The sequence below is a fragment of the Aricia agestis genome, chromosome 16, assembly GCF_905147365.1.
Source record: "Aricia agestis chromosome 16, ilAriAges1.1, whole genome shotgun sequence".
Taxonomy (NCBI): Eukaryota; Metazoa; Arthropoda; class Insecta; order Lepidoptera; family Lycaenidae; genus Aricia; species Aricia agestis.
Window position 1 is genome coordinate 8,760,155 of NC_056421.1, and position 19,942 is coordinate 8,780,096.

Below are 19,942 nucleotides of genomic sequence, written 5' to 3' on the forward strand. Positions count from 1 at the left end.
ATTAATGTTTAGAGTTTTGTACAAAAAAAGTCGTTAATTTCCTGTCCTCAAACAAAAAATTACGTTAAAACGGTAGAAATTATTTTAGGCATTAGTTATGGGTTAAACCTTTTTGAAGCAATAACAGTATGACAAATTAAAAGCTTTTAATAGTAATAAAATCGTACTTATGCATCACGTTTTATTTCATACGGGTGTATGAAATAAAACGTGATGCAAATAACCTAACATCAAATGGTAACTGCTCATTTCATCTTCGTTTGTATTCAAAGAAAACTGAAAGTTCGTACATGATATTTGTTCAGTCCAGTTAGTCCAGAAATAGTTCCACATTAGATCAGGGCTGACCTTGCACGGTTTAATTTACGAGGCTACAGGTGTTTCTAAATTTACGAAAATTATATTTGCAGTTACAAGTTTTTCAAACTATAAAAATATAATAAAATTTTATGATTGTTATAACTATCGACAATTTGAATTTAATCGATAAAATTCTTCTTATAATTTGCAAGCACAGACATAGATCAAGATAGATACCGCATGTGTACATACAAAGTAAAGTACATACTTCGCGTGCCATATCGCGTTCCCAAACGACGAGCAATGCTCGTCTTTCGAAAGTTTGTTCTTTATTCTGCTATCGGAATCGGACGTTAATCGGAAATTAAAAATGGCTAAATGCCTAAAAGTGCCGTATTGAGCTGTAGAAATTCAATTGGAAACGTTGGCCTTGATAATAGACACGTTTCTCATCATCGGTACATCACAGTAGGTAGCAAAAAAGTGACACGCTCGTTTTCATACAAATGGAGCGACATGCGGTATCTATCTTGATCTATGTCTGTGCTTGCAAGGTATTTTTAATAAACAAAAATATTGACTAGTTCTAGTTTCAATAGAAAGTCTGCGATTGTAGAGGTAATAATATAATATGTACAGACATATCAAGCGAAAAAAATCAGAGGCGACAAAAATCAAAACGCTTCAAAAGGATTCGTCACAGAATACTGAATTTAATAAATTCTTCGATGTTGTAAGTTAAGTTGAATGTAAAACGGAAGTTCCAAATGCGTTAATCAATACTGCATTTGATCAGGTGGGGGAACAACCGGGGGTCCAACCCTCGTTCAATATTGCGAACAACCCAAGTGCAGTGTCTGGATGTGTGCACACATTAAACTAAGTACATCAATAGCCAAGCTCTAATTAAACCTTAACTTTAATTTATGTTAATAGCGATTTTGTTTATAGGTCAGCAAATCGTCTTCATAACCCCGTAAGGACTAAGGTAGAAAAGTTAGCCACATTACTGGCAGAATATTATTACTTTTAAGACCTTTATTTTATGTACCTACATTCATGCAAATAAATCAATTTGAATTTAAAAAGTTGAAATATAATATCCTGATATATGTATTTTGGCCGTTTACGAATTTACAAGCCCATTCAAACTTATTTCAGCAAATCGGTTTGATCGGTTTGAGACCAGCACCAGACATACAACGATACTAAACTAGTATCGTTGTATGTCTGGTGCTGGTCTCTGGTATCGTTAAGATCGTTATGACATAGTTCGGCTGTCTGTTGTTGTTGCTTGTTCAATAATTTTATGGTAAAAATTATTTATCTAACATGATTGTCTGTACTTCCAATTTTATAGGCAACAACGCACGTAGAAAGATAATTTTGTAAGGGTTTAACAGTTCAAGTCATTCAAAGGGTTTCAGTAAAAGATCCGATTAAATACAAGGTTTCTCTAAAATCTTTAAATGTAAACTAAGTAACCCATATGGACTTACTGTTACGTCAACCACAATATGAGGGCAATTAAAATACTTTTAAAATCTTTGGGATAGAATAAAGCAATACCTATAACGGATATCATTGATCTAGATTGTTTATGGATTGTTGCTATTTGCTGTATTCGGTATACGCAGATATATAGAGCTATGATGATTGGAAAAGAAAGTAACATGATTGAAGATAAGGAGAACAATATAGTATCTATGCAGCAGATCACTATATACCAGTGTAAAGTTTATCTAAACAAATGTTTATACGTCCATCACGACTGGCCCCGTTAGCTATTAGGCAACGAAAGTATTAAAATAGCCTTTCGATGACATACAGAATGTTCGAACAAAACATGATGTATTTAACATTTGCACAGTCTCATTACAAGCAAATGTGACGAGTATTGTTTTCTTGTCACACATTTTTTTCATGATTTTGTTTTTGAATGCATATTATGTTACTATAAGATTTACACTTAAATCTTAAGATTTACCGAAGTTAGAGCTTTTACAATTATGTATATATAAATGTGTCAAAATTGTACTACATACGTGTGTTTTATCTTATCTTATATCTTTAAACGAGCAATTCTTGTATATATATAATTGGAATCTCGGAATCGGCTCCAACGATTTTCATGAAATTTAGTATATAGGGGGTTTCGGGGGCGACAAACCGATCTAGCTAGGAATCATTTTCAGAAAATGCATTTTATTCGTGTTTTATCGAATACCGAGCAAAGCTCGGTCAAATAGCTAGTATTTTCTTTAAGACGAATTCGATTTGTTTGAAATCAAGTCTAAGATTAAGATTATTTGATATTTCTATGATAAAGTTACTTTTTTGGTATAAATGTTTTGCAATAGATACATTTTAACAATTTAGGTAAGTTCTATTACAATAATGGTTTATTACTATTTAATTGATGCATTACAAAATTGTTCTTACCAATATTTGCGTACCTCTTGTCGCCATTATCGAGACATAATGACGAAAAAATGTGTGATTGCGATAAACGTTGATTACTGATAAACGTTTGATAAAAGTTTTTTGCACTGCGAAATGCACTGGCGATAAGACATCAAAACATTAACAATCTAAATATAGGACAACAGAAACTGAATTTTAAATTAATCTAATGTTCTTATGGATTCTAAATACAAAAAATGTGAAAAGTCTGCAAACTTACAATTTGCTACACCTAAATAATTCAGAAAACCAGCAAGGCAAGGAACATTTTCTTAGATACACAAGTTCCAGTTCTAAGAGATCCCAAAGTACTTAATCTTTCCAAGCATAGGACCTTCAACCCCTTACATAATAAACTAAAACACAGCCCGAACGTTCCATGAAAAGTTCTAGAATATTCAAGCACCTGCTTTATGCTTTTATGACGTTGGGTGTAAAAATAGCAACGTATTATGTCCCTATTTCTATCAATTCGTTCTAGTCGCCAAGGTCACTGATGACTATAACCCATTCAACATTCTATTGGAGATAATTAGATCAATAGGTATATGGGTATCTGGAGCACGTTTTGTAGTCATGAAATCTAAAGTAACAAGACATAATTTTTGTAATAAAACCTTAAACTTTATAATAAAAAATAAACCCGGGTTCCGTGTCATGTTTCATGGTTTTTCGTATGTAATATTCTAATATTATTCATAAAATGTTTTTTAATGTCATGATTTGTTTCCGTTTCTTTTAGATAATTATTCATAAGCCTACGTTTTATTATTTCATACTATATGTATATACTATATCTATACTAATATTATAATTCTGCAGAGTTTGTTAGTTAGTTTGTTTGTTTGTTTGAACGCGCTAATCTCAAGAACTACTGGTCCGATTTGAAAAATTCTTTCAGTGTTAGATAGCCCAGTTATCGAGGAAGGCTATAGGCTATATTTTTATCACGCTAAGACTAATAGGAGCGAAGAAATAGAGGAAAATGTGGAAAAAACGTGGGGAAATTAGGTATTTGAAAGGGCTTATCTCGCGAACTACTAGAGCATTTTTTCTGTTATTTGGATCAGATAAGAAGTAGACCACGTGAAGGACCATAGGCTTTTTTGTGGGCAAATTTTTCTGTGAAATATCTTATTTACGCGGGCGAAGGCGCGCGCAACGTCTAGTGTATTATAATCATGATTAACCTAGATATCTCTAACGTGATCAAGATTATTAGACATTGTTAGCACAGTTCTATTATCTAGGAATTGTAGGATGCATAAAAACATAAGATATTGTTTTCTTTCATTTATCCTTGATTCTTTAATATTCTCATAACATGCTATGTATTTAAAGTAATTTCTCTGTTTTAAATACATAGGGTCTGCTTGTGTTTGTTTTGATTTAGATTGTGGAACGATAGAAACAACATTAAAAAGTTATGTTATCTCTATAATTTTCCATATAAATATGAAAGTAAATATGATACGATTTATGATAATAAATATTGTTAAAAGATTTTCTGATCCAGAATGATTCTAGTTCATAATAGATCACAGCGCTAGGCTACAGTAGAGTCGAGCTAAGCTATTGTTGTTAAAAGCTTTTCAGTGTTTGCTCTGATTAATATCATTGTTAGTTTGAAAGCTGCAGTAGAAGTACCAAGTAATGCATATAATAGTAGTGGCTAGCTCACGATTTGATATGCTTAAGTAAGAGCGGTGACTGTTGAGGAGGATTAATCTTAAGTAGACAAAAAAGACTCAACATGAAATATTATAAAATAGAGGCACCTATTTATAATTCGAATTATTATTGAATTTATATATTTTAAAATCCACCTTATTAAGGTAAGACCGTACTCTTTACATTCATTATTATTGTTTTAATTGATTTCATATTACATACCAGTTACTTGGTAAGACAGCTAGATACATAAAACGTTTACTGCAAGAATGCAGTCCAAAAACATAATAATGATAACGCACCTTCCATCTATGTTATACGATATCAATTTCTTGTAAAAATATAAAAGCAAAAACCTTGACACAAAAATTTGAGGCATTATTTTTTACAGCACGTGAAATTTGATACAACACGGAACACAAGTGACCTGACTGCATTCTGGGTGAATCATCGCTGATTTTTATAGGGTTGTCAAATTTTTATTATTTATATTAGGTAATCACACATCGGCTTGCATCGTTACCTTTATAGCTCTCATGAGATCTAACCAATAACTTCTAAGCTATAAATCCCCAGCAGCAGACGTAAATGCTTTTTGAATTTCCTGATATCACCACAAGAGGCAGTTAACATGGCACTTGGCAGCCCTATACTCTTGGCACGGGGAGTAGTCACGTGACCCAGCGTGTCGCATGTCATAACGGTTCGCTGGTGATGCAGCGTGCACCTTAGCATTCATCATTTCGTGAACCTTTTTATGACCATCATTGAGCGTAATTTATCGGCGGACATAAATAGCATCTGTTCAGTCATTATTTTTGATTACCAAGATTGAATCAAGTTTTGTTGCTGATTCTGATCGTATCGTATTTTTAGAGTCTCTAGAATCTAGACCCTCAGAAGATCTTGAGGTCTTTTGAGTAGAAACTAAAAGGCTAAAAGATCTTTAGATTTTCTAATGAAAAATGGAGGACTGTTTTTTATATAACAATTTTTGTTATGCTTTCTTTTTATGCTTTCGGTTTTTTTATTAATTATCAATTATAAGTCCTTTACAGGTTTACTATCGGATGTAGTAGTAACTTTATAATTAGGGACGCCTCGTGAGGTCCAAATTAAGAGAAAGAAATTGATTTTTCTACTTTTACTTTGACTTAGATGTGATAAAGGAGATCGAAAGTAGCAAATGCTCATATTATAAAATTTGGCTGTAATGGTTTCAAAAATAATGATATTAAAAAAAGAAGTAAACGTTGATGACGATAATGAACCAATACCATAAATTCCTTAAAGAATGCAAGAAACAAGGTTATCGTAACCGTCCCTGATGCTCGACCCAGTATTTGAAAATAATCATCACCTTGGGTTACTCACGGTCGTCCGAAATAACGCAGGTGTGAGTATCTTGCGTTTGTCGCCTCACGAAGGTTCCCGCCCCTGCAATTCTGACGTCTCTTTGCGTCTCTTAATTAGTTCCTACGACATAGGTCATTTATATGCTATTTTTCACTTGACTGTAGTGAAGCCAAATTTTGGTTTTGATCCGATTCTTATGTATGAGGTGTCTATAGATTCGTAGGCTCAGGTACTTGTACTAATATGCTCAGGTAACATAGATATTATATCTTTTTTTTTTAGTTATTTATTAGATCTTTGCGGTATTAATTACAATTGATTATTATAACTTAAACTAATTAGTTCTGTAATAACGAAAATAATGATTACTTTGTATCGTTATTCGTCTGAATCCTTGGTTTTGATAAGATATTTAAGGCGGGTTTTTATCTGGTAGTTTTAAATTTACCAGCAACAGATCTTAATTTAATGATTGTTGCTTACATGTTTAAAGATTGTTGCTCATGTTTTGAGTGGCTTTCGACTTACACTTATTGTAAATTGAGTATAACATCAATAATTGATTTCATTTCGTCCACGCATGTTTTCTAAGAATGACATTATTGTTATTGCTAACCTAGACGCGGGATCCAACCGTGACCAGTCATTTCTGCTTGAAGAAAACTTTATCGTCTTGGCTGGATCCCCACATTTCTATTGCAGGTATAATAATATTTGGATTTTATGCATCATTAATACCTATGTTTCTGTCTAATGTGTTCCTTCAATTGGCACGTGCTACATGTCATATAATTTGCTCTAAAACAAAAGCGTCTGAGTTAATTACGAGACAGGGGAATTTCAAGCATTGGCCGAGCTCAGAGTAACCTTCAACGTTATTAATATTAAATAGGGGACTAGGATAGCATAGCGTAAGTATTCAGTTACAACTTTTATAGCTCAACGTACGCCATTTCTAATAGGGTTACGGACAGGTGTATTGTATCTGCACTAAAACTTGTCTTTGACTACTTTTAGGTCAAAATAAAGCGAAACAGAGTATAATTAATAATTATAATTATATACACCGTTTACATAATATACTCTGTTTCGATTTTTTTTGCCCTGAAGTCAAAGATTTTTTAAGTATGTGTAATACGACCTATTTTTAGTATAAGTCGTAATATTTTGGACTACTCTATTGATAGAGGAGGTATTCTATAGGTGGTATTGTAAGTATTGAGAATTTAAATGAAGAGAAAGAAATTTTTAAAAGAAATACGAGAGAAAACAAACAAAATTACAAAATGTTGTTCTGCCAGAGTAACTACACCGTAACCGTAACAATATGCATAATACTTATATTACGATGTGTTTATTATAATGTTCATAATGTTCAAATGTGATTTAAATTTTAATCATGACTCATTAAAATAATATTATGCTCGCATTATTATAAGGAAAAACTAAAGTGTAACATTTTGTTATTAAAATTAAATTATGATTTAAGCTCTGCCTGTAATCCACTGGATGATCTTGTAAGCGTATAATATTATGATCTTCATAATGTTATGCTACATTAATTTATTAGAACTTAGTATATTTTTTTATTAAAAAACCAAAGTTAAACGTTTCTATTTTTTTCAAAATTCATGATTTTTAATTCCTATATTATAAATTTCACACTCATGTGAATATTATATAAAAATCCTATAGAAACGATTACTCATTTTATTTCACTTTCGTTTATTGGTAATCAAACTTGTTTAGAAAGCTTAATTTAAGAATATTTTCACGTCATACAGGTTTCTAAGAATTTAGACAATTCTATGAATAATGTATGAAGAAAATTAGGTTAAGCGCAATAAATAATGAAAATGAAATCTATAGTAGTAGCTGTATAAGCTCTGGATAAAAAAGTAACTGTAAACGAAGAAAAGGAATACGAAAAGCGAGTAGCACAGAAACCTAATAAAAGAAATCGACTTGCACTTTAATCAGACTTTTACACGAAGGGTTTTTCTGTATAAGTAAGTATCTAACGTTTTTGCATGAAGAAGAGAAGAGGCTGTTTATGGGTACACCATGGAGACAGCTAGGTGATGTCCATCTGGATTCCGGACGATGAAGTCTCAGTAATAAAGTTTCTTTTAATCTTTGAGTATGAATTAGCCCCATTCTAATACCTTGAATGTCACTCTGATCACAGGCTATTTCAACCACACAATATGCTAGCCTGTAATTGAAGCAACAGTTAAATCATAAAAATTGGGCTCCTCTTCTTTTATACAACTCATTTGCGTACATAATATAACGAATGAACTAATTACTACGGTGTTTGCTCAATTTATAATTAACCGTGTTTCAATAAGCAAGCTGCTGCTTATACACCTGTTGGATTTGGTTCAACAAGAACCACTCGGCAAACAATGCTTCCGTTATACGGCTTAAATGTTATAGAAATTCTGGCCCTATTATAATATTACGGTTGTGGTAACTTTTACGTGCAAAGTCAAATAAAGCATGAAAACGAAATCTTTTATACAAGCTGATTCGACAAATTTTGCACCGATAATAGCAACTTTGGATCGGTATAAAAATAGTTCACGACATATTTACAGACTAGCCAAACACACATAAAAATATAAAACTCCGTATAGCCATTTAAAAGACGTTTGGTTTGCAACACGAGAATTTTTTTCCTTCATTTTGGCATCAAACAGTCATGTAGCTACAAGAGAATTTGAAATATTAGTAGAGATTACCAAAATATTATGTTTGTAAGGTAATATGTGCTGAAACTTCTACGTCTAACACTTTAGAAGAACATAAAAAATAGGTTCCCTCTTGGTACCTACTGGTACACTCGAAGATGCGAAAAGCAGGAAATTGGTACAGTAAAAATATTTTAGTACAGGATGCACACTGGCCTAGTATACAAGCCGGTCTATTTTGGTCCCACCTTATAGTGTCTAGGAATAGAATCGCGGCTTGTATTGTTAAGACTCTTATACGTAACCTACTTTGAAGGTTCAAGAAAAGTAGTCTTCAGGCACACAAAATTTATGTTTAAATATTGTTGTATGCAATATTGAAGATATAGCAGACGTAGAGCAATTTCGTTTAGAATACAATATCATCATACCAAAAATAAACGAAAAAAGTAGCAACTATGTTCTGACCATAAAGTTAATATACCTAGCGGAATAGAGAAACAATCTCGAGCTGTCAAACGAAACGAAACGTTTACACATACACAAGCATGATTGAACATGATTTCTATGAGATTCAATTGTCAACGTGCGGCACGTGCCGACTGGACGTCAAAAAAAGAGTGCTGCTGTCATGTATATACGTCTCTTTTTACCACGCAGTGTTACGGATAGTAAAATCTCTCTTGCTCAGGCCTTTGTTTCTCTATTCCGCTAGGTATATTAACTTTATGGTTCTGACCTTATCAAGAGAAAAGTGTTTTGACGGTTTTGGTTTAGGTTCTGAATTACCACTTAGACTACTACATATTCCGATAAAGTTAAGTGTTTGAGAGGGTGAAAGTTAGTGATGAATTAAATTTTCTACAAGCAATTTAACATTTATCCACTAATAATTTAAATATCTTTACCTCATTTTTGCGCTTTTATCGCAGATGCTAAAACTAGCATCTAACCGTGATCTAGTCTAGATATTCTGGAGCCAATACCTGGAACAATATAAATAAAATTAGTACTTATGTCAAACTAATGCATTTCCTGTGGCAGCCACTTTGGAATTCGTCACCTAAAATTATTCTTAGAATCTCGATTACTGTGTTGCGACATTTTTGTTTCGGTCGTGATGACATATTAGCGAATATATTAATTTAATGTTCATTAGTTTCTAGTTTCAACACCTCAACATTATTAATATCACTATTATTGTCATCATTATCAGTTGTAACAACTTGTTATAAACTATTTGTACCGCTGTTGTCTACTTAATATTATGTATTTACAAGTTACCCTTGCACAGTGTCAAGTTTAGTCACAATAAGGCTTCTTGACCCTTCTATGATCAAATAAAACATGCAGCCTTATAATATCTACTCCTCTAAGATTATTTCTCTAAGATTTCTGACTTAACTTATAAGTAGCAACGGAAACAAGTGGGCGACAAATTAATATTGAGAATAGTATCTAAAGTTATCATTGGTAAAATGTTATAATGAAACCCCACAATTTTTAGGGGGAAGGTCATGGGGGAGGGAGTAGGGGTAAACCCCCCGTCTTTAATAATAATAATAAAAAAAATAAAAAGTACATTGTACAATATACTATCAGAGAAGTTAATTGCAAGACAGATGGAGGACCTAAGTAATTTGGTCGCGTTGTGTCAAAACCATCCGAACGATCACAGCTAACATTGAATTGACATAAGCCTACTAAGTGACGTAAGTTTGTCAACTGCCTAGGAATCAATTTCTTCGATGGTACAATCACGTATTATATCACGTATATTGAGGAAAAGTATTATATTATACATTCACAGTTTAAACCATTTTGCTAAAGGTCGTTAAACTGTAACATAAAATAGATATAAAATTTCTAATATGCTACAAAAAAATATATATATATATATAAATGACGCAAGTCACGTCTGCAGTATTTATATCTGTTTAGTCCGGATTCCGTAGAAATGATTCGAGAAATAAAGGAGATTACTACAAGAATTATGGTGTAGGAACACGTCAGATCTATAGAAATGTACATTCCAAAGATATGAGAAATAACAACGTAGATAATATGTGAAAAATCGTGTCTGCTGTCGACAATAAAAATAAAAACGAAGCTATACGTATCGGAAACTTTTGTAATAAACCTACATTCGGGTTCACGATTTATACCGATCCTATAAATAAGAGTTTCACAAGCGGATAGAAATGGAAACTGCTAACACTTCCTCGTACAAGTCTGTAACTGACTCATTAGTTTAAATAACTAATGCATGTCGATAATTGTGATTCATATAAAATTTATTATAATTAGCATCGTTAATATTTTGCTCTGAGTCTATTTTCTCCAAAGTGTCTCTATCTGTTCCCAGAAGTAACGAACAAAATTGTCAGAAAAACAAATTTATTATGAAAATGAATCCCCTGATTCGGTATAAAAGCTACATAATAGACGAGTCAGGCTTAATAAAGGTACAGAGGTTGGATACTTGTTAAGTCGTCTTCAAGTGTCTTTATTTTGCACGCATGCCCAGAGCTGAATTCCAGTTCTATGACAGTTCATATAAGAGTGAACTTCATTTTAACATACCCAATGTCAAGAAAAGATGTTCTTTGCTTTATTGCAGCAATTTATGAAACTTTGAAGCAGTCCTTTCGAAATTTATTTCTAGACAGCACATCATAATTTTTTTTTCTGAATAACATCAGCTGTATGCTTTTTTTCAAATTAAATGCTAGTAATCCAAAAATAGATAGCAAATTAAGATAAATAAACTTTTCAAAATCAAGATCAATATTTTTCATGTTACTTAAAATAAAAATGCACTTTTTAATAGTGTAATCCTATGAAAATCAAATTAATCTCTTCAAAGTTTTCATCTCGTTACTTGGCTTTATTCACTTTGTTCCTCTCGAGTCAGAGATAATGTGTTTCTCTGAAGTGCCACTCCTCGCTGTCTGTACTTTGCGATTCAAGTTTTTAATTCGAGTCACAGCCTTTTATATTCTTTATCTTATCATTGTGTTATACGTATACATCTTATCTGTCTTAAATCTTGATAGTCAGTTATGTATTAGATAGGCTAACTTTTGGACATGTCAGCATCTTCCTGATTTGGTTATGATTAACTATTTTTATTAGTTTTTAATCTTATAATATGTTTGCCACATTCGTTGTCTACAACAATGTTTTTGTTATCAAAATGCAATGTTTTCATGACACTATTTATTTTGTTAAAAAACTTAAGTTTACCGTTCACATCATTATTATGTTTAATGTGAGTTTTAAATTAATAGTGATTAGCGATCTCTCGGAAGATAATATAAGTTTTTTTAAAGTGCTAATATGCTGACACTTATTTTGTTAAACATTGTGATATTTTATGTGCATAGTGACTGAAGAGAGCGTGTGAATTTCATATTATGTCTTTAATAAAGCACTCTAGCACTTTTGTTTTCACCTGTGGGCTGTGGCCTACGAAATGACAATATAGTTTTGAGATTTACAATATTTTGTTATTATTTAGATTAATCTGGATATGGTGAGAGGTAGGCCTGTTAGGCAAGTCAGGTGTGTATAATACATAATTCAAGTTATTGGTGAACTACAAAATTAGAGAATGGATTGAGCAAAACCTGCACTAACAATTTTAGAAAGGGAAACTACAATATCAATATTCTAGCTGCAAATTGAGAAATATTTAGTAGAATTTTGATATCTCATGCGTTTTCAATTTAAAATCCTCTACAAATATTTAATACTCAAGTAATAAAAAAGACTTTAAACCAGTTTTCAATGGTATTAAAATCTATTGTATACTTACACCTGGTTGTTCGATAAAGAATTTATGCGCGGCTTCTGGGGTTATTCGAATGAAGTTTTTCTATCCACCATGCAGTTGGATGAATATTTTTAAACGAAATGATTAATGAAATGGAATGTTCATACAAAATTGATACAGATACGTGTGTGACTTCCGTTTGATAGGTTCACGTTCCGCTCCAAGAGAAACAAAGGCGAATATTGTACTGATTCATATCAGAGCCAACGGCAGCAAAATATTGGTAATACTGATAAAAATAATATTAAACCTGGTTCCCACTACGGTTTATTATAAAGTAATAATGCTAGGGATTTTTTATTAGCCTATAGTGTCCCACTGATGGGCAAAGGGAACGTTGTACTTTTTTAATATACATTAACATCTAAAACTTAAGCTACAACTATGCCAAATTTAGTCCAAATCTTTTCTAAGTATTTTACAAGTTAGTAACAAACATTCATACACGAGCCTTTAACCTTATACGTATTTTATACTTAAGTGTACAGTATAATTCTCAAATGAATTTAATAAAGGCTAGATAATAAAGTCGATTCCATAAATCAATTCCTTAGCGGGAGTTTGTAAAACAGCGAAAGGAAAAGGAAACGTTTGCAACGGATCGTCAATAGAGACTGCCATAACAATAAATTCTGCCAATTTGGTAGCGACCTTCTGAACAGCTGTGCACTAAGTACGGACGAGATGACAGATGCAGGGAATTAAAAAGATAAATGTTTAAAGAAGAGGCACGTGCCAACTGAGGAACTGGTTTAGTTGGAATCCAGCTTGCAAATGTCAATGTTAAAAAAGTATGACATTACTGGCAAATTACTAGACGACGCTGGAAATATTTCGATTTGTAAAGAGGATGGTAGAGGTACTTATAAGTTGAAGGTCTTGGGATATTGCTAGAGTTATCTTTATCTTGATAAATATTAAATTTTGTTAGTCTCTCTAAACTTGAGAAACGATTTGGCTAATTTTAGTCTTGAAATAATATTCATGAAAGTCCAGGGAAGGTTTATATTAGTAGGAAAGTAATACATTCGGTAATTGAGTATACAATATTTTATAGACGGTAAAAATTATAAATCAAATCAGTTTATCACATTTCTAACCAATGATGAACTACAACTTTTTACTTCCATTAATGACCAAGTTTCTAAACGGATATCCCGGTATTACATAATCTCAAGCGACAAGTATAATATTATTCAGCTTCCCAGTAAACTCTTCAATATTAACACAGTTACACGTTACAAAATTAAATCGATCGTAGACCAATTAATCACCCAATAAGTACATAATAACTTTCAATTGTTACGCCGTTGCCAAATTAACAATTGCAATTTCACAAATATGCCCACATACTTGTTACTAATGAATAAAGATAAGTCACTGATACAAAGTAAACAGCGCTAAGTGCCAGCCCGCCTACGCTTGTACCAATTTAGAGCTCCATTTTAAATGATCTATTGTTAAGTTTCGACACGTCAAAATGATAGTGCATGAATAAACCGCAATTCTATCTCAGATTAACGCCTCAGTCGAGAGGACAGCTAAGACATTTCTATTATGTACATTTGAATGTGCAGCCTTGGTGGACGTTGTTAAACAAGATTCTTTTTAGGGTTCCGTACTCAAATGGTAAAAACGGGTCCCTATCACTAAGACTTCGCTGTCTGTCTGTCTCCAGGCTGTATTTCAAGAACGGTATGAGTTGAAATTTTCAACTCATACCGTTCTTGAGACCGGCTAGAGAGTTGAAATTTTCACTGATTATGTATTTCTGTTGCCGCTCTAACAACAAATTCTTAAATAAAAGTAAATTAAATATTAAAGCCCTCCCATACAATAAACGTAATTTTTTGCCTGTCTTTTATTTTTATAATTATTCGGCACTCTTACTGCGCAAGTTCATCTCGCATTTGGCCGATTTTTTTAAAAGGCTTCATAGCATCACGTGGCTTAGTAATAAATTTCTAAATTAAGATTTCGAAATGGGGAACTTTTTATTCGTTTTCAAAGTATTATGTGGTCTCAAAGCTCTATATTTACAATTTAATATTGTGCTACTAATTATACATTTAATTAAGCTTCCTAACTTTGCTACTGTATACATTGTTCAAAGCTTATAAACAATACATTGGCTGCCACTAATCGTCAATTGTTTTGTCTATATTGTAATGAAACATGAGGCTTACCTTCTGTGTGATTCGTATCAGACATCGAGTTGTTAACAACAAATCTATGCGGGTAATGAATATTACTCAGTGTTAGGACTTATAGCATTTAGCGCCAATTTAGGCTGTAGCATCCTCAGATATTATATGGACTTGGATTACAATTTTAAGTTGGTAGCAATGGTAATTTTGGATACCAAAACAGGAGCACCTTAGAAAAAAGCGCTTTGTTTAATGTTTTCATTCTTTTGGGCTTTTTCTTTTTGCTTTTTGATGCTTTGTGAATCAAAAAGATTCACGATGTAGCTTCAAGTATCACTTCTATATTTTCGTGAAATTGAATACTCATCTTCTTGTCAGTTACGTGGATGTTTCCTGTTGGAAGTCTAACTGGTTTTTGCCGTCATAATCTATTTTGGCTCCAAAGCCGCTGCAGTAAACAAGGTCAGGATTGCCAATTCAGTCATGACTAACGTCAAATGGAGGTGTTGGGTATGACGGGGCGCGTTACGTCATGAATCTCATGACGCTCATGCCAAAGGTGTTACGGATTTGACCGCCTTGCGAGACGAATCGGATGTGAAATTTATATCATCAACTTAGTTCTGGTACTCCTCATTTTCAGTCAGAGAAATTGATTCACAGGCAGATGGATAACCTGGTTTTGGCGGGGCTAGTCCAAGCCCAGTCGGCAAATCACGACTTACATTGACATTGAGCCATCATCTACCTATAGTGCAGTATCTCTGATATTATCAGGTATTTATTTGATTTCTAATTTCTATTGTAATCATCAAGCAATACCTCTAATTGTAGACAGTCATCGCTTTTTTCGTTTTTAAAGAGGATGCAATAAAGATCATAATTGACGTCAGAATAAAGGGAATGTCAAAATCCCGACATCCTGCTAACAACGCAAACAATGAGTTTGCATTATGAAGTCAATGATTGTGTTTTATGATACAGATTCCTTGTTGGGGGGACCATATGAGCGCTAACTCGAGAAACAGAAGTCATATCATAAAGACCGTATAAAGCTTATCTGACTAAGCGATGACTTCTGGTTAAGCCTAATAAAACTTTATAGAGACCATTGAAGGTGTGAAGAAATAAAAATCATGAACGAGTAAACAGCTTACAGAAAGTTTTTAAATATGTTCAATACAAAATAGATTTTATTTTAAATTTTTACGTACTGATTATGTAAGTAAAGGCAATTTTTCGTCAGAATTGCCCATTAAACTAGAGACAGGAAATAAAAGCAAGAAAGTCGTAATGATCTTTTACTTAGAAATAACGTTAAAAGGATGTACTTAAGTTTGAATCGATAAGTACTTCCAAATTACATGTTATATATTTTGTATTAATCTCGCATTTAAATAAAGTTGATATTAACATGTTTAGTTTCTATTTCCGAAGGTTAAATGTAATTTTGGTTGTTGACACAAATATGACTGGTTTTAACATCCGCTTCGATAATATGTAGTTATAAATCTAACAAAAGAAAATAAGATAAAATAATTATTAAGAAGCTTTCAGGTCTTAAGCTCTTTTTACTATAGTTTTAGTCATAAGAAAAATAATTGTTTGAAAACATTTGACCATTAAATGTAAATTAAAATGTTTTGTTAAACCAAACAAATCAACTTGCAGTTCTTTAATTTCTTTCGTAAATATGCAGTAGTAAGTAAATCTGTATATTAATATCTTTCTTTCCTGGGCTTTATTTAGAAAAACAGTTAGGAATGATAATAAATTATTTATTTTAGAAAAATCTGTTTGGTGACGCGTGGAAATTCCGCACCTTTCTTGATTTCGATGTTGCCAGAAATGCTTGCGACAAGGATATTATGATTCACATTAAGGCGACGCCTTGATAATTTAGCTGTAGCGATGTCGATTTTTCTCAGCAATGACTAAAGCTAAGAAATTAAAGTTCATTGTCAGTATTCATCATGTCTTTGTCTTTGAATTACCCATAGCATAACACGTTTGGTCAACTTTTATAACACAGAATAATCAATCAAAAAGACCTCTGTAAAAAAGGGATTCCTATTTTGCCAACAGAGAGTGATTTAAGCTTCCCAAATTTGTACATAAATTGGTTCAAGTTCATACACTTTCATTTGCCCATAGCTTATATGAAATGTATTTATAGTTTTTAAATTACGCGACAAAAACCATTTTGTCGCTACGCCCTTTCATTTTTTGATGTTCCATTGTTTGTTTTCTATGAGAGGCCGGCCGGCAAGCAATCTAAAACATATCCAACACGGTTTTTTACTTTAACGCGGCGTCACCTTAAACGAACATGGAAAATACGTTATTAATACGCATACGAAGTTTTCTTATAAAACAAAGTATGGGTCACCTGACCGCCATTAAGTTACCTTATAAAGCCAGATTGTAGACGTATAACAATTTTTCATTGGAATCTTTCGCTATAATTACATCGGGTAAGGAGACCCTTGAGTGTTTCCATTGAAATAACAGTACAGTAACTAGCTTCTGTAATCACAAGCCAGTCCTGAGACAGTTAATAAACATCCATACATCATTACACCGACATTAGACGGCGACATCTATGAGGAGACGTTTTTGTGGGACGGAATCTTGTTTCTGTTCGTTAAGTTATACAGTTTCCAGAAGTACTGAATCGTCTTTAGATTAGAAATGTATTACTATTTGTGTCTACGAGGCTTGAGACTTCGTATTTTTAAGTCTTATAATTTCTGTGACGTCCATTTTCATCATCTAACAAGTATCGTAGCGACTATTTTAAAATTTCACCAACGCTAAATATAAGCATTGGTGAAAACTGAAAAGTGAAAATGTTTTTGCTTTAAGATATAGACCCTTACGAGACAGTAAAATCAAGTATTAATTATTAATGTTCTCGCAAATAGTGACCCAATAATTGCTGCAACATTTTAGTAATTGCAGGACATAATTCATTTTCCATAGAACTAGTTAATATTTAGTATTCCCATAAACTAAAATTGCGTGCAACAGAGTATGTAGACCAGATTACAGTTTATCCAGAAGCCATAATTTGCACATTGTGCAACGGACAAAGTGAACTTGAGCGTGATTGAATAGGGGACAGGGCTCATTCAAACAGTTCCCCTATCGGGTAGATTATCGTAGATAACGGGTGTGATAAGGACAGACGTATGGATTATCTCCCTCTGACTGCCAACGATAACGTAAGGTCAAGTTTACTAGCGTTTTTATGAGTTGATTGTATTCTAACACTGCGGCTTTCCTATTGCTTTATTTTGGCACTTATTTTATATTTATGTATATTATGTACTACAAGCCTTATGTTTGTTAGAAATATTTACAATTACTTAGAATTTTTAATTAATTGAATTAATTTATTATTTATACGTGGGAGAGCCATGCTTCGGCACGAATGGGCCGGCTCGACCGGATAAATACCACGTTCTCACAGAAAACCGGCGTGAAACAGCGCTTGCGCTGTGTTTCGCCGAGTGAGTGAGTTTACCGGAGGCCCAATCCCCTACCCTATTCCCTTTCCTACCTTCCCCTATTCCCTTCCCTTCCCTACCCTCCCCTATTACCTTATTCCCTCTTAAAAGGCCGGCAACGCACATGCAGCTCTTTTGATGCTGCGAGTGTCCATGGGCGACGGAAGTTGCTTTCCATCAGGTGACCCGTTTGCTCGTTTGCCCCCTTATTTCATAAAAAAAAAATTCTAATTACTACTATGACCAGTAAGATCGTTAGTTTCCGTAGCATCTTGTACATAACTTGCTCGTACGGCTTTGGGTACTCAAAAATGTATGTTCTTGTCTTCGTCTCAGTCAGGTGAACTTCCTTGACCATAATATTTCACAATAAATCTCATGCCACCTCATTGAAATTAGTTTGATTTATTATAATCACCGACTTATTCGCGTGGGTAGATCGAAGTATAATACGACAGACTTAACATGTAACAGTAAAATAATTATCTATGTTAATAATATTTTTACTGCTATGTTGATTTTTAGTTAAATAATTTTGAGGTATCAAGAAATTTTGAGATGAATGTAATAATTTTTAACCGCAATGTGTTTTAAACTAAAACACAATGACATTAGTTAGAAGTTTAGGCCATTTAGGTTGCTGTCATTAAAAGGAGAAAGTTAAACTATTATAATTTAATGTTTTGGGTAATAACATTAAAAACAAATTGACATTAAAAACAAAAATTGCACTTGTTATAACGCCTTATATTATGTAATACTAGCTGTCCCGGCACGTTTCTTTGCCATATAAAGTATTTCGCCCGTATTATTTTATTGAAGTGACTAAATAAGTATGTCATCATGGCAACGTCCATCGCTATCCCGTCGCACAAACAATAGTCGCCGTCAGTCTCGAGTTGTAACAATTTACTATTATTTATTCAACAAATGCACTTATCAATATAAAAAGTAGGTACCCAGTAGCCGATTCTCAGACCTACTGAACTGAATATGCATGTAAAATTTGGTAAAAATCAGTAAAGCCGTTTCGGAGGAGTATGGTGACTAACATTGTGACACGAGAATTTTATATAAATATATAAGTATATAATTATATATTATGTATTATTGTTATTATTGTGGCAGATGGTTAAAAAAATTAAGGCTTATTATCGGCTATATTTTATCTTTTATCCCTATATTTTTTTAATACAAGGAAGTGTTGATTACTAATTAGTAAGTATATAATAGTGAGTCATAATATAAAATAAGGATATTCATGTATTATTTTATATTAATTTTATTCTATTTTAACTAGTTTGACAGGTTTTCATAATGGTTTTTGTACTTATTTACTTTTACCAACTTGACTGGAAATCGCTTGTGAAGAGTTCTTGTGTTGGAATCGTATAATAATTGATCATCAGTAGCTTTTTTAATAATGCTTGTCATCGTTACAACTATAAGATATTAGCTATTCAAGAGTAATAATTATTTAAATTGTTTTAGTTTTGTAATTAATGTACCAAACTTTACAAGAATTGACAAGATATAGTATTCTACAAGAGCCTTTAATAAAAATAGTTAAAGTATAGATGTATAGTTACTAAATACTTAAATGCTTAGTTTCGTTCACATCCTTGGACTGCACATTACTCATTGCAATATTCGTAACATTGAAAGTAAATTTAGCATTGTCCATTTTCTAATTATAATATCAAGTGAGTGTAAGCAATTCGCGTGGGCGACACGACTAGCACAGAAATAGCCGTTGGCAGCCCCAACTAGCAATGATTTGATTTCTACGTCTGTTGTCATATCGAATTTATCCCACTTATAAATGATAACGGATATTTCTGACTCAACCTTGTCTAGGCGATTATTGATTCGTGTTGAATGAACTTAGGTTTGTGTTATGTTTAGCAGGTGAAGAGATCAAAGTAAATTTTGTTAGGTATTTATACCTAACAAAATTTACTTTGATAT

General features: G+C 32.7%; 1 protein-coding gene across 2 annotated transcripts in view; it reads right to left on the bottom strand.

The window, feature by feature from the left end:
* The window catches only part of LOC121734927 (alpha-actinin, sarcomeric), a 47,673-nt gene that overhangs the window by 19,257 nt on the left and 8,474 nt on the right, over positions 1-19,942 (bottom strand). The gene's annotated exons all lie outside the window — the stretch shown is intronic.